Source organism: Solanum lycopersicum, chromosome 7, assembly GCF_036512215.1.
Source record: "Solanum lycopersicum chromosome 7, SLM_r2.1".
Classification (NCBI taxonomy): Eukaryota; Viridiplantae; Streptophyta; class Magnoliopsida; order Solanales; family Solanaceae; genus Solanum; species Solanum lycopersicum.
This window is the reverse complement of record NC_090806.1, coordinates 7,965,877-7,977,482: the sequence shown is the minus strand read 5'-3', so window position 1 is coordinate 7,977,482 and position 11,606 is coordinate 7,965,877. Positions and strand designations below refer to the sequence as shown.

At 35.1% G+C, this 11,606-nt stretch overlaps 1 pseudogene; it reads right to left on the bottom strand.

Moving 5' to 3' along the window:
* Nucleotides 1–7,808: 7,808 nt before the first annotated feature.
* On the bottom strand, nt 7,809–9,819 carry LOC101246940 (disease resistance protein At4g27190-like; annotated as a pseudogene).
* Nucleotides 9,820–11,606: the final 1,787 nt, after the last annotated feature.

The window sequence follows — 11,606 nt, the reverse complement described above, 5'->3', positions numbered from 1 at the left end:
GTGATTGTGTCGGCGCCGGAATATGAAGTCGGATTATGGAGTTGAGAGTAATCAGGCGTCACGTGAGAATTTGCACCAGTATCCAGATACCAATCACTTGAAGAGTTGCTTGTAGATGCATGCATCGCACGAGTGCCGCCGTTTGGTGTAGGAGCAGATTGCTCGTCATAGCAGTACCAACATACGCGAGCCACGTGGCCTCGCTTTTCACAGATTTGGCACATGGGTAGGTCGTGATTTGAGGATGGATTGCTGCCGCCACCACGTCGGTTTCCAGGTCGGGTCTGCTGTGGCCAGAATTGCTGCTGTGGACGAAGGGCTGCTGGCGTCCTCTGCCGCCGCCACGGTGTGCACCGCGTCTGCCTGGACGGCCGCCACCACGCTGTCCAGCCACGTAAAGGGCAGTGGAGATTGGCTGAGCTGTCGAGTCGGCGAGGGTCAATTTGGATTCCATGGCAAGGTTTAATTCTTCTGCATTCAACCAGCCCGAAATTTGATTTAGTGTGAGTGGACCATCGTGATATCGGATATGCAGTTTTAAAGAGGAAAATTCAGCAGGCAGGCCCCGAACAACAGCATTGATGACATCTCGTTTGGGAACAACTTCATTAAGGGCATCAAGATCAGAGATGATCGAGGCTGCTTCGTCCAGATATTGGACCATGGTGCGAGTGCCCTTGCGAAGGGTGTGAAGTCGATCACGCAACTGAAAAATATGGGCTGTAGATAGGGAATTAAAGCGGGTAGCAAGAGCATTCCAAAGAGCCCCAGAAGTAGTAAAACCACGAGCGTACTTCTGAATTTGTGGGCTAATCACAGCGAGAAGGCAGGCATGAATTTGAGTATCGATAAGAGACCACGACATATAGTCGGGATTTGGTTCTGTTGAGTTTGTACCATCTTTATCCGTGACAGTTACATTGACTGGCGGCACTATTCCGGTGCCGTCAACCCAACCAAGAAGAAGATTTGCGGAGAGCACCGTCTTGACGCTATTCGACCAGGCTGGATAATTATGATCAGTTAATTTTTCTGGGATGAGATTGTGAAGATTGCGAAGGAACAATTTCACACCTGAGGGAAGGGTGGTAAGGGGATCGGTTGCCATTGTTGATGAAGAGAGGCAGCCGAAAAAAAATTGTTGTTGATCGACAACAACGAAGAAGAAGAAGAAGGTTAGGGTTTTTTTTTTAGGTTTTGGAAGAGTTTAACCTTAGCTTTGATACCATGATATAATAATGAGTCTTATTGATTAAGGGTTGTACATCTGATATATATAGAGAAAACATGAATAAATAATTACACATGAGTCACATAATTTGTGCTAATTATAGTTACTCCTATTAAATTTAATTAGCTTTAGTTATTGTTTCTTTGGATTAACACCAACTTTCATTTAGACACCTCGTATATTTTGAGTACTTGTCCGTAGTATGATGTTATCATTTTGACACTTTTTTCACCTCTATGTTGACTCTCCCAAGATTTTTGTTTTCTGGACACTTTATTTTGCTTCTTGTAACCTAACAAAGCAAAAGCAACATTCAAAAGAGTTTTAACTCTTTACATTGAAAAAAAGTTAGCCTCTATTATGAGGGGAATATAAAGACTTTTAGTTACATACATTTACTATACCAAATTCATATAGAGAGGAGATTTATTTTCTTTTCTTTGAGTAATCAAATATTTGGTGTTTCTACTATTTTCTACATGTTTAACACTTAGCTACTTAATTAATTGCCTTCATTTTCCATATTGCTCTAATTTGACAGTAGATATTAGAAGTCAAAAAGAAACTTTATATTAAGTTATTCTAAAATTGGAACTTTAATAAATATGGAGAAAGTGAAAATGAACATATACCACTACCAACTTTGCAGATATGATATCATTACTTTCTCGGTGCAGTGAGGGTAACTTTAATCCATTGTCTTTTTGTTTTTCTTCTAATCAAGGATTTAACTCTGATTAAATTAAAGGACCAAATTTAAGAAACAAAAAATAAAACTGAGAACAGTTTTACACGGTAAAATCGAGTGACTAGACGAAAAAGAATCTTTTGCGACAATTAATTGATAGCAATAGCTTAATTTTCTGCCTAAGCGACATCACTTATTTTTTTAGAAGAAGCTACGGTTAAAAGGATCGTGTCCGTCGCTTTTCTACTACCCACCTGTAAATAAATTATTACAAATTCAATACAGCCCATACCAAACAATAAGCATATGCACTCCATCAATCATCCATAAACACTAAAATTACAATATAAAATCTACAAAAAATTGCTATAAGTAAAAAAAGATCACTAAAGACCCACATCATCACTCGAGGGTCTTCTTGAGGAACGGGTCATACGAGCGAGGTTAAGTACTTATTCTTTGATTTTCTTTTTTGCTCATTCTTTCATTTTTCAGCAACTCGTTGAACCTTAGACGCTACCAATGCACAAGTTGTGCAATTTGCTGCAACATGGTTGCTATTTGAACACCATCAAGTGTCTTGACTTGATGTGACAATCCAATGCATTCTAATCCTAATTGGAGGCATCGTACATTGTTCCGAGAGCCCATCCCGTAGATTGTGCTCTAAATGTGTTCCCCAACCACTTTTTCCTTCCAAAATTGAGAGGCTTAGCTTGTTCAAGACATCTGATTTTGGTTTATAGCCTTCTCTCTCAGCTCCAGTCCACCTTCTCCTTGATATCATCTCTTATCTTTGTTAGCTTCTCCATGTCCTACCTATAATTTCAACATTTGATGAGAAACGGACTGTGTTTTCAAACTTCGGATAGAAGCATTTAAACACAAACTTCCGCACCTCAAAAACAAAGTTAGATACAACAGAAAAAAGTTTGTCCATTGAATATGTTACTCTTCCAGTAAATAGATAAAAATGTTTTATGAGAATGCTAATGATGCTCTCAAAGATAATCAAATGAAGTTAAGCTGATTGTTTTTACTTTGTTTAAGGCACTACTTGCAGAAAAATAAATTGATCAATTTTAAATTGTTGTTGTGGAGCCTCTTCAATTTGCTCATATGGGAGAAGAGTGATTCCTTTTATTTTAAGAACTAGACAACCGTTCTTTTCTACTATAATCTTAAAAATATTCGTTGATCTATTCACTTCTACCCAGGATATTGAGTTCAAATCCTTGAACCAGCCATGAAGTTGCAAGATAAATAGTTAGCACAATATGTCTATATTTTACTTCTACATTTTCCTTCTTTATAAATAGAATTCCAGAAAAATCTTCAATAAGTTATATATAGTTGTTATGTAGCCTCTTCATTCTTGCATAGATGGGAGAAGAATGATTCCTGTTAAGATCATGTATTTAACATTCTGTTACATTTTGTTAAATTAGTTAATCCTTCAGGTAGTTAGTTAGTTTGTTATTTTTCAGTTAGTTAGATTCTTATTCTGTTACAACTTAGCTGTATAAATGTACAAAGATCAGCTCAATGAAAGTTCAGTTTTTCATTCTGCAAAACACAGTTTTCACTTCTGTTCTTCTTCTCCAGAAACTGTTCTTCTTCTCCAGAAATTCAGAGCTCCTCCCATGGAGTTCTTATGAACTACTGATCATTTCTACATGGTATCAAAGCCTTTGGTTCTTCTTCTGTGTTGATTCTTTTCTTCTTCAAATCTCATCTTTGTTGCTTCCTCGATCAGTCATCAATCTGATATTTCTATTTCTTTTTAGATCTCAGTTGTTCTTCTTCTTGTTGGTTATTGATTCATGGCAATTTGTACAGATCAACCAACTTTGACTGCTGAAACTCAACAACCACATATTCATGATTCCAATAATGCTCTCTATGTGCCTCTTTCAGAGAATGCTGGATCATCAATCACTCTAGTTGTGTTTGATGATGTTGGATATCGTTCATGGCAACGGGGAATTATCAGAGCACTTTCGATGAAAAATAAAACAGGATTCATCAATGGCAAGATTAAGAAACCAGCTCCTACTTCGCCTATGTATGATCAATGGGAGCACTGTGACAATATGGTAACCTCCTGGATTCTTAATTCTCTGTCAAAGGATCTAGCTGATAGCCTACAATATGTAAATAATGCAAAGGAGTTATGGGATGAATTAGAAGATCGATATGATCAAGCAAATGGTGCGAAATTGTATCAAATTCAACAGGAACTTAGTAGTCTTACTCAAGGGAACCTTGATGTTGCAGGCTATTACACTAACATCAAGAGGTTATGGGAGGAATTAGCTACTTTGGATACCACACAGTGCACTTGTTTATGTACTTGTGGGGGTAACAATAAGCTACACAAGGCAGAACAAGATAGACGACTTATTCAGTTCTTAATGGGCCTAAATAAAGTCTACACAATTGTGCGAGGAAGCATTTTGATGATGAATCCTCTACCCACCATGGCACAGACTTTCTCCATGTTAGTTCAAGAAGAAAAACAAAGGGAAATCAAACCACATTCTCGAGTTCATCTGGATTCCACATCACTGAGTGCATCTACAAACAGCAGCTCAGGTTCTAGGCAATCTAATGCAGGCAACAACACTAACACTTTCAGAACAAGTTTTGTTCCAAGTAGAAGAGGGGGTAGAGGTGTGTACAAGCAAATATTTCCTACCAACTTTCTATAATAAGTTGGATCAGTAAGCAGTGTTCCTTCAGTTGAACTCAATTTCACAGAGGGATCAAGTGGTGATGATGTTGTGCTATAGTTTGAGCAACCAAACTCCTTGATTAAATCAGTAGCAAACTTCTTCTGAGAAATTAAAACACCATTGTCCTTGTATAGAATTTCTAGGCCTAGAAAATAATGCAATTTTCCCAAAATCTTTTATCTTGAACTGATCATGTAGATGTGCCTTTAAAGACTCAATTTCTACCAAGTCTGTTCCTGTCAAAATAATATCATCAACATATATAGCTACAAAAACTACAGATATTCCAACTTTTCTATGAAAGAGAGAGTAGTCAGTGTCAGAGTGTGAATATCCTCTTGAGCAAAGTGTTGTGGCTAAATTTTCATACCACTGTCTGGTGGCCTATTTTAATCCATATAGAGACTTTCTCAACTTACATACTAGTCTTCTATCATCAACTAAAAGTCCTTGTGGTAGTTGCATATAGACTTCTTCATGTAGATCACCATGAAGAAAGGCATTGTAAACATCTAGTTGAAATAAATTTCAACCCTTCTTGACAGCCAAACCAATTAAGGTCCTTACAGTGGTCATCTTTACCACAGGTGAGAAAGTTTCATTATAATCAACACCTGCTTGTTGTGTATAACCTTTGACAACCAATCTTGCTTTAAATCTCTTCACTGTACCATCAGCTTTGTGCTTGATCTTGTAAACCCACCTTCAACCTATTGGTTTCTTTCTTGCAGGTAGTGATACTAAATCCCAAGTGTTATTATCATATAAGGCTTTAAATTCTGATGTCATAGCTGATTGCCATGCAGGATCCAAGGATGCCTCCTCATAAGAAAATGGTTCAATGTCATGAGAAATTTGTTGCATTAGTTGCTGACTATCCAGGCAAAAAGAGGTGAGGGAAATATGGTTAGAATTATGATAACTGGTGTGTGAAGTATGGGTTGAAAGGCATGAATGTGATGAAGGCAATTTGTAGGCATATTCACTTAGATATTTTGGAACAGTGTGTGTCCTAGTTGATCTCCTAAGAACTGGTTCATTTTGTGTTTCAGTTGGTATTGTAGGAGCAGAAACAGTTTGGGTAGTGGTTGGTTCAGTGTGCATGTTTGTTGGTGAAACAGTAGGGGTTTGAATGTTACCTTCAACAATATTATCAAGTATAAAGGGTGAAGAAACAGAATAATCAGTGTTAGTGACTTCCTTGGTGATATCCTTATCCAACATATTCAACATTGTAGAATTATTTCTCAGATTTTTCAAGACAGAAGTGAATTTAGAATCAGGAAACACATCAACAAAAGGAAAAATATTCTCATGAAATGTGACATCTCTAGAAATGTGTATCTTTTTAGACTCCAAATCCAGAACCTTGTAACCTTTTGTGTTGAAAGGATATCCAATGAAGATGTGAGGGGTTGATCTTGGTTCAAACTTGTCTTTATGTGTTTTGAGGGTGGGAAAACACAAACATCCAAATGACCTGAGGTGTGAGTATAAGGGTTGCTTGTCATACAGTATTTCAAAAGGTGTTTTGTTGTTTAAGATTATGGAAGGAAGTCTATTGATCAAGTATGTTGCAGTAAGGACACATTCCCCCCAGTATTGTAAAGGAAGTTTTGAGTGGTATAACAAAGCTCTGGCAGTTTCAAGCAAATACTTATATTTTCTTTCTACAACACCATTTTGTTGTGGTGTGTAAGGACAGGTTCTTTGATGAATGATTCCTCTGTGAAATTGAGTTCAACTGAAGGAACACTGCTTACTGATCCAACTTATTATAGAAAATTGGTAGGAAAATTGAATTTTCTTACAAATACAAGAATGGACATCACATATAGTGTTCAACATCTCAGCTAATTTTTGCAGGCACCTAGAGAACCACATCTTAAGGTAGCCTTTCATGTATTAAGATACTTGAAGAATGACTTGAGCCAAGGGATTTTCATGACCAAACATGCAGATTGTACAATTACTGCATATTGTGACTCTGACTGGGCAGCATGTTCTGATTCTAGGAAATCTGTAAGTGGATATATAATGTTTCTAGGGGATAGTCCTATCGGTTGGAAATCAAAGAAACAAACAACAATATCTTTGTCATCAGCGGAAGCAGAATACAGAGCAATCAGGAAGGTAGTTGGAGAATTGGTTTGGTTGGAAAGATTATTGGGTGAACTAACTGAGTCTTGTAAGTTACCTATCTCAGTTTTTTGTGATAGCCAGGCAACAATCCATATAGCAAAGAACCCAGTATTCCATGAACGCACCAAACACATTGAGGTTGATTGTCATTTCGTGAGAAACAAATTGCAAGAAGGGCTCATTACTCTTCATCATGTCTCCACTTCAGAACAAATGGCTGATATTCTAACCAAAGCTTTGAATGGACCTAGTCATTCTAATATCTTGCGCAAGTTGTCAGTAACTACATCACTGCCAACTTGAGGGGGGGTGTTAAGATCATTTATTTAACATTCTGTTACATTCTGTTAAATTAGTTAATCCTTCAGTTAGTTAGTTAGTTTGTTATTTTTCAGTTAGTTAGATTCTTATTCTGTTACAACTTAGCTGTATAAATGTACAAAGATCAGCTCAATGAAAGTTCAGTTTTTCATTCTGCAAAACACAGTTTTCACTTCTGTTCTTCTTCTCCAGAAATTCAGAGCTCCTCCCATGGAGTTCTTATGAACTACTGATCATTTCTACAATTCCTTTTTATATTTATATTAATAAGTACTTTGGACAACCTTTATTTTCCCTACTATTTAACAACAAAGCAAACATATAGAAAAGAAAAGAAGGAAACAGATGTTGCCGGCAAGAGAGTATTATCAGCTGTTGGATTTCCTTTATTCTTGAGAAAAGTGTGCAGCATATACTTCTCTTATTTTTCTGCTGCGAAAAGCTTGTAATTTTTTTTAGATCTTCCAATTGTAAACTATTGAGGGAAGAAGGTAGTGTTGAGGTACCATTTTTCGTTTAGATTCAGAACTATTAGGGATGCAAATGCAAAAAAAAGTTCATGCGGAATTTTCAGAAGAGGATAATTGTCTTGCAAAAGTAAAAATGTTGTCTTTGGGCATTCCATGAAGCAATCAGGTAGATTATTAATTACATAACTTACAAAAGATATTCTTTTGAGAGAAGTAGAAATTTTAATATGTGATATCTCAGCCAACTCAAATCCAACCTGAATTGTGTTCATTACCAGAGGAATTAGCTATCCATGAAACAACATCTTGAACTACGTCATGCATCTTCACAAATTCAAACTCATACATTTCAAGCAAGCAGGCATCTTTAGACTCTCAATAATTGTGATTCCCCTCTTGTAGGCTTCATGTGTTACGTTCACCAAGTAACCCCTCTACTCATCGGCAATGTGTATGAGAGCATCTGTTGGAATAGCCATCGAATATAAGGAGCAATACAAGAAACAACTTTGAATGTCACCTCTCTTTTTGACGTATTCGTTATGAGGTTTGGACATTCCAAGTGATTGTAAAAAATCTTCCCACAACTCGACCCTCTTCTTCCCTCACAGATGCTCCCATAACAGCAATTGCTAAAGGTAAACCACCGCACTCTCTTGCAATTGCCTTTGCAAATGGTTGAATATGCTCCAAATACACATTATCTTCTGCTTTTTTGACAAACAGTTGCCAAGATTCATCCTCAATCATAGTGTACACCTTTGTTTCGGTGTATGTTTTCATTTGCCTACAAAGATCAAAAAACAGGTTGTTAATAATTACTTTGCTTCTTGCAAGATTTTCAAGTTGGGGCACACCTACATAATCCAGACTTATAGCTTACCAAGCATGATCTAGTATAATAACTGGGATCATTTCTTTCTTCGAGTCTTTGATGAAATTTATTGGCAACATTTTTTACACTTTCGTTGTCATCAACCATTACATCTCTTCTATTGACAATTCTTGTTTGAACCTTCCTTATGTCTATTGGCGGTTTGGGAACGGTAACCCATACCATATCACCAAAAGATAGTTTAGAGCCTCACGCAATAATCTTTATGAGCTCATTATTCAAATTCTTTACAAAAGTAGTCTTTCCAACTCTTTCCATACCACATACACCAATGACGGAAACCTGAAAGGATTGAAATATCATAAAAAGTAACTTGCCCACGAGTAAAAGATGCACAATGACTAGGTAAAAACTTTTAACAAACTAGAAAATGAATGAGGTATAGACTTTTACTCATATTCTTTTGATTTAATTTAATCTTAACTTAACTTTGCTAATAAAAGATCTAGTAGCACCCGTATTTATATAATATATTTTTACATTGACTAAAAACCAGTTTGACCATAAAACTAATTAGACATGAATTGATGAAATAAACAACTATCAAATCCAAAACAAACTAGGATTAGTAATCTTGGTTAAATTACAAAGTTAAATTTCTCAAGAGGCAAAAGGTAAATATACCATTGAACTATGTGAAATGGATTAAATTTACCCTCCAAATATAGTTGTGTCTTTGTCGTTATCCAACCGAGCTATTATTTCAAAAGGTGGACTATTAACAACCAATGATGCCTCGTCAACCACAATTAAGTCATATTTTTTTAAACGAAATACAAATCTTACATCTTTCACATAGCTCAAGGCCAAATTTTGATCTTCCTCCCTTTTTTGTCACACTTACCTCTTCTTATCACAACATAACAAGCCTTATGGCCATGCCACAAGTCTCTTGAATCTTGACTGAGATTCAAGATACTGTCTGTTCACTATTTTACCAAAATCATTACTTTATTAAATACAATAAATCATGAAACATATGTAAATTGAATTAAACATCTAGAGGAAAAAAAACAAAAGGAAGGATCCAGAATGATATAAGACCCTATTTATTGTTATGCCCAAATTAGATCCACAATAGTACCAACAAAATAACTCTTTACTAGATACCCAAAAAAAAAGAGTAAAAGAACTAACTTTTCTTACACAAGAAACACATATCCTAATCCCTTCTTCTTCCAAAACAAACCTAGAACCTTGATGGAAAATTTTTAAGCAATCGGAGAAACTTTAAAAAAATAATGATATCAGAAAAAAAAACCCGTCAATTTTAAAAATTTAATCCTCCGTTAGAGAAGGGCAACAGCAACAGCAACCGCAGCAGCGGTAGCAGCCATGATTTCAAGCAAACCTGTTTGCACCAGCGGTTGCTCACAGATTTACAGTGTTACAAGCTATGGTTAGTGTTTTCTAGGGTATAGCACTGACGGTGGACGAGAAACAAGAAGTTCCACCATCCATTGGGGTATGAATATATACTCCTTTGTTTTCCTCCTCTCATTTTATATCAAGCTTTTCGAATTTTGAAATTGAAACAATCTTTAAACTTTGATCATAAATTTTCATAGATTTTTAAATATTTTAAATTATCAATTGTTATCATTTAAAATATTATTTATACAATTTACAAATATATAAATTTTATTTTAAAAAATTAAAAATTTAATACATAATTTCCTATCAAAGTTACACTGATTGACTATCAAAATATGAAAAATATCACATAAATTAAAAAAAAGAGTAATAATTTTGAGTTTTATCTCCATTTTAAAATGTGATTTTTAAGTCTGACCCAATAAATTAGGATTGAGCAAGGTCGTGTTTATGTGTAGATGGTTTATTACTTTTAATTTATATGTCAAAAATCATAAATTTATATTTTTTTAAATTATGATTTTTGATTTATTATGATTCAAAAATAAATGTTTATAAGTTTTTCTTCTTAATTTTATATACACTTTAAAGATGCTGAAAAACTATTTAAGTTTTAAAACACTTAAAATAGATTGATTCAAAATTTAATCAGTTTATGGGTTATATAAAAGAAATAGAGAAAAAATATAAAGTCACCCCTAAAGTTATTTCGTATTTGCATAAAGACACTCTAACTTTAAAAGTGTCCTATCACCCATGAAATTATTTAATATCTTTGTAAATTGGTCATTTTGATCCATTTTCTCGTCTGGGTTGTTACCACGAAAATGGGGCTCGTGACCCAATCTTTTCACTGCCATAACCAACTATAAAGTGCCATGTTTCTTTAAATTTCTTTAATACTAATTATTTAATTAATTTATATCATCTTTCCCATTATCTTCTTCACCCAAATTCAAAAATCCATTTTTTTCTTCATCTTCTTCAACTTAGAAGATCCATTTAGTTCATCCATTTTTATCACTTTTTTTCTTGTCTCTTGCTTTTCTTTGTTTCTTTTTATTCTTTTAACTTTTTTTTTTTAAAAAAAAGAAGAAGTTCATTGATTAGAGAATATTATGAAACTCCATCTCTTTTTTTTTGTCTCATTACCTTACTTGAGTAACTTGAGAGTTGAATTGATTTTATTTAGTGATGTTTTAGTGAGAAAAATAGCGTTACATGGAAGAATCATGGAGGTTACATTGAAAGTGACTATGGCTACTATTTTTGGAGGATTTACAACAAGGAACAAAGGATTTGAGTAATGAAGATTTAAGAAGAAAGAGGAAAAAATGAAAATAAAGTTAATAAAATAGAAAGAGAAAATGATCAAAAGCCCCCCCCCCACCCCCCAACCTATACCCCGAAATCCCAACTACACACTTCAACTTCACGAGTGTCCCATTACCCACATAAACTATATTTTTATCTATTTTCTATCCACCTAAGTGCTGACCTTAACACATAAACCAAATAAGTCAAGCTGCGTGATTCCAGCGTTGGGACCTACACCTAGAAACTCCCATTTCTTTCTTTTTCCCCTCATTTCTCCCTAAAGTGAAACAAGAACAAAGGAAGCAACTACATTGCAACTACATTCCAAAAATCCTTTTTTCATCTCCTACGAACGATTCTGCATCATCATCATCAGACGATTCTGCATTATCAAGTGATATCATCAAAAGGTTAGTTCTTTATCCGTTAGTTT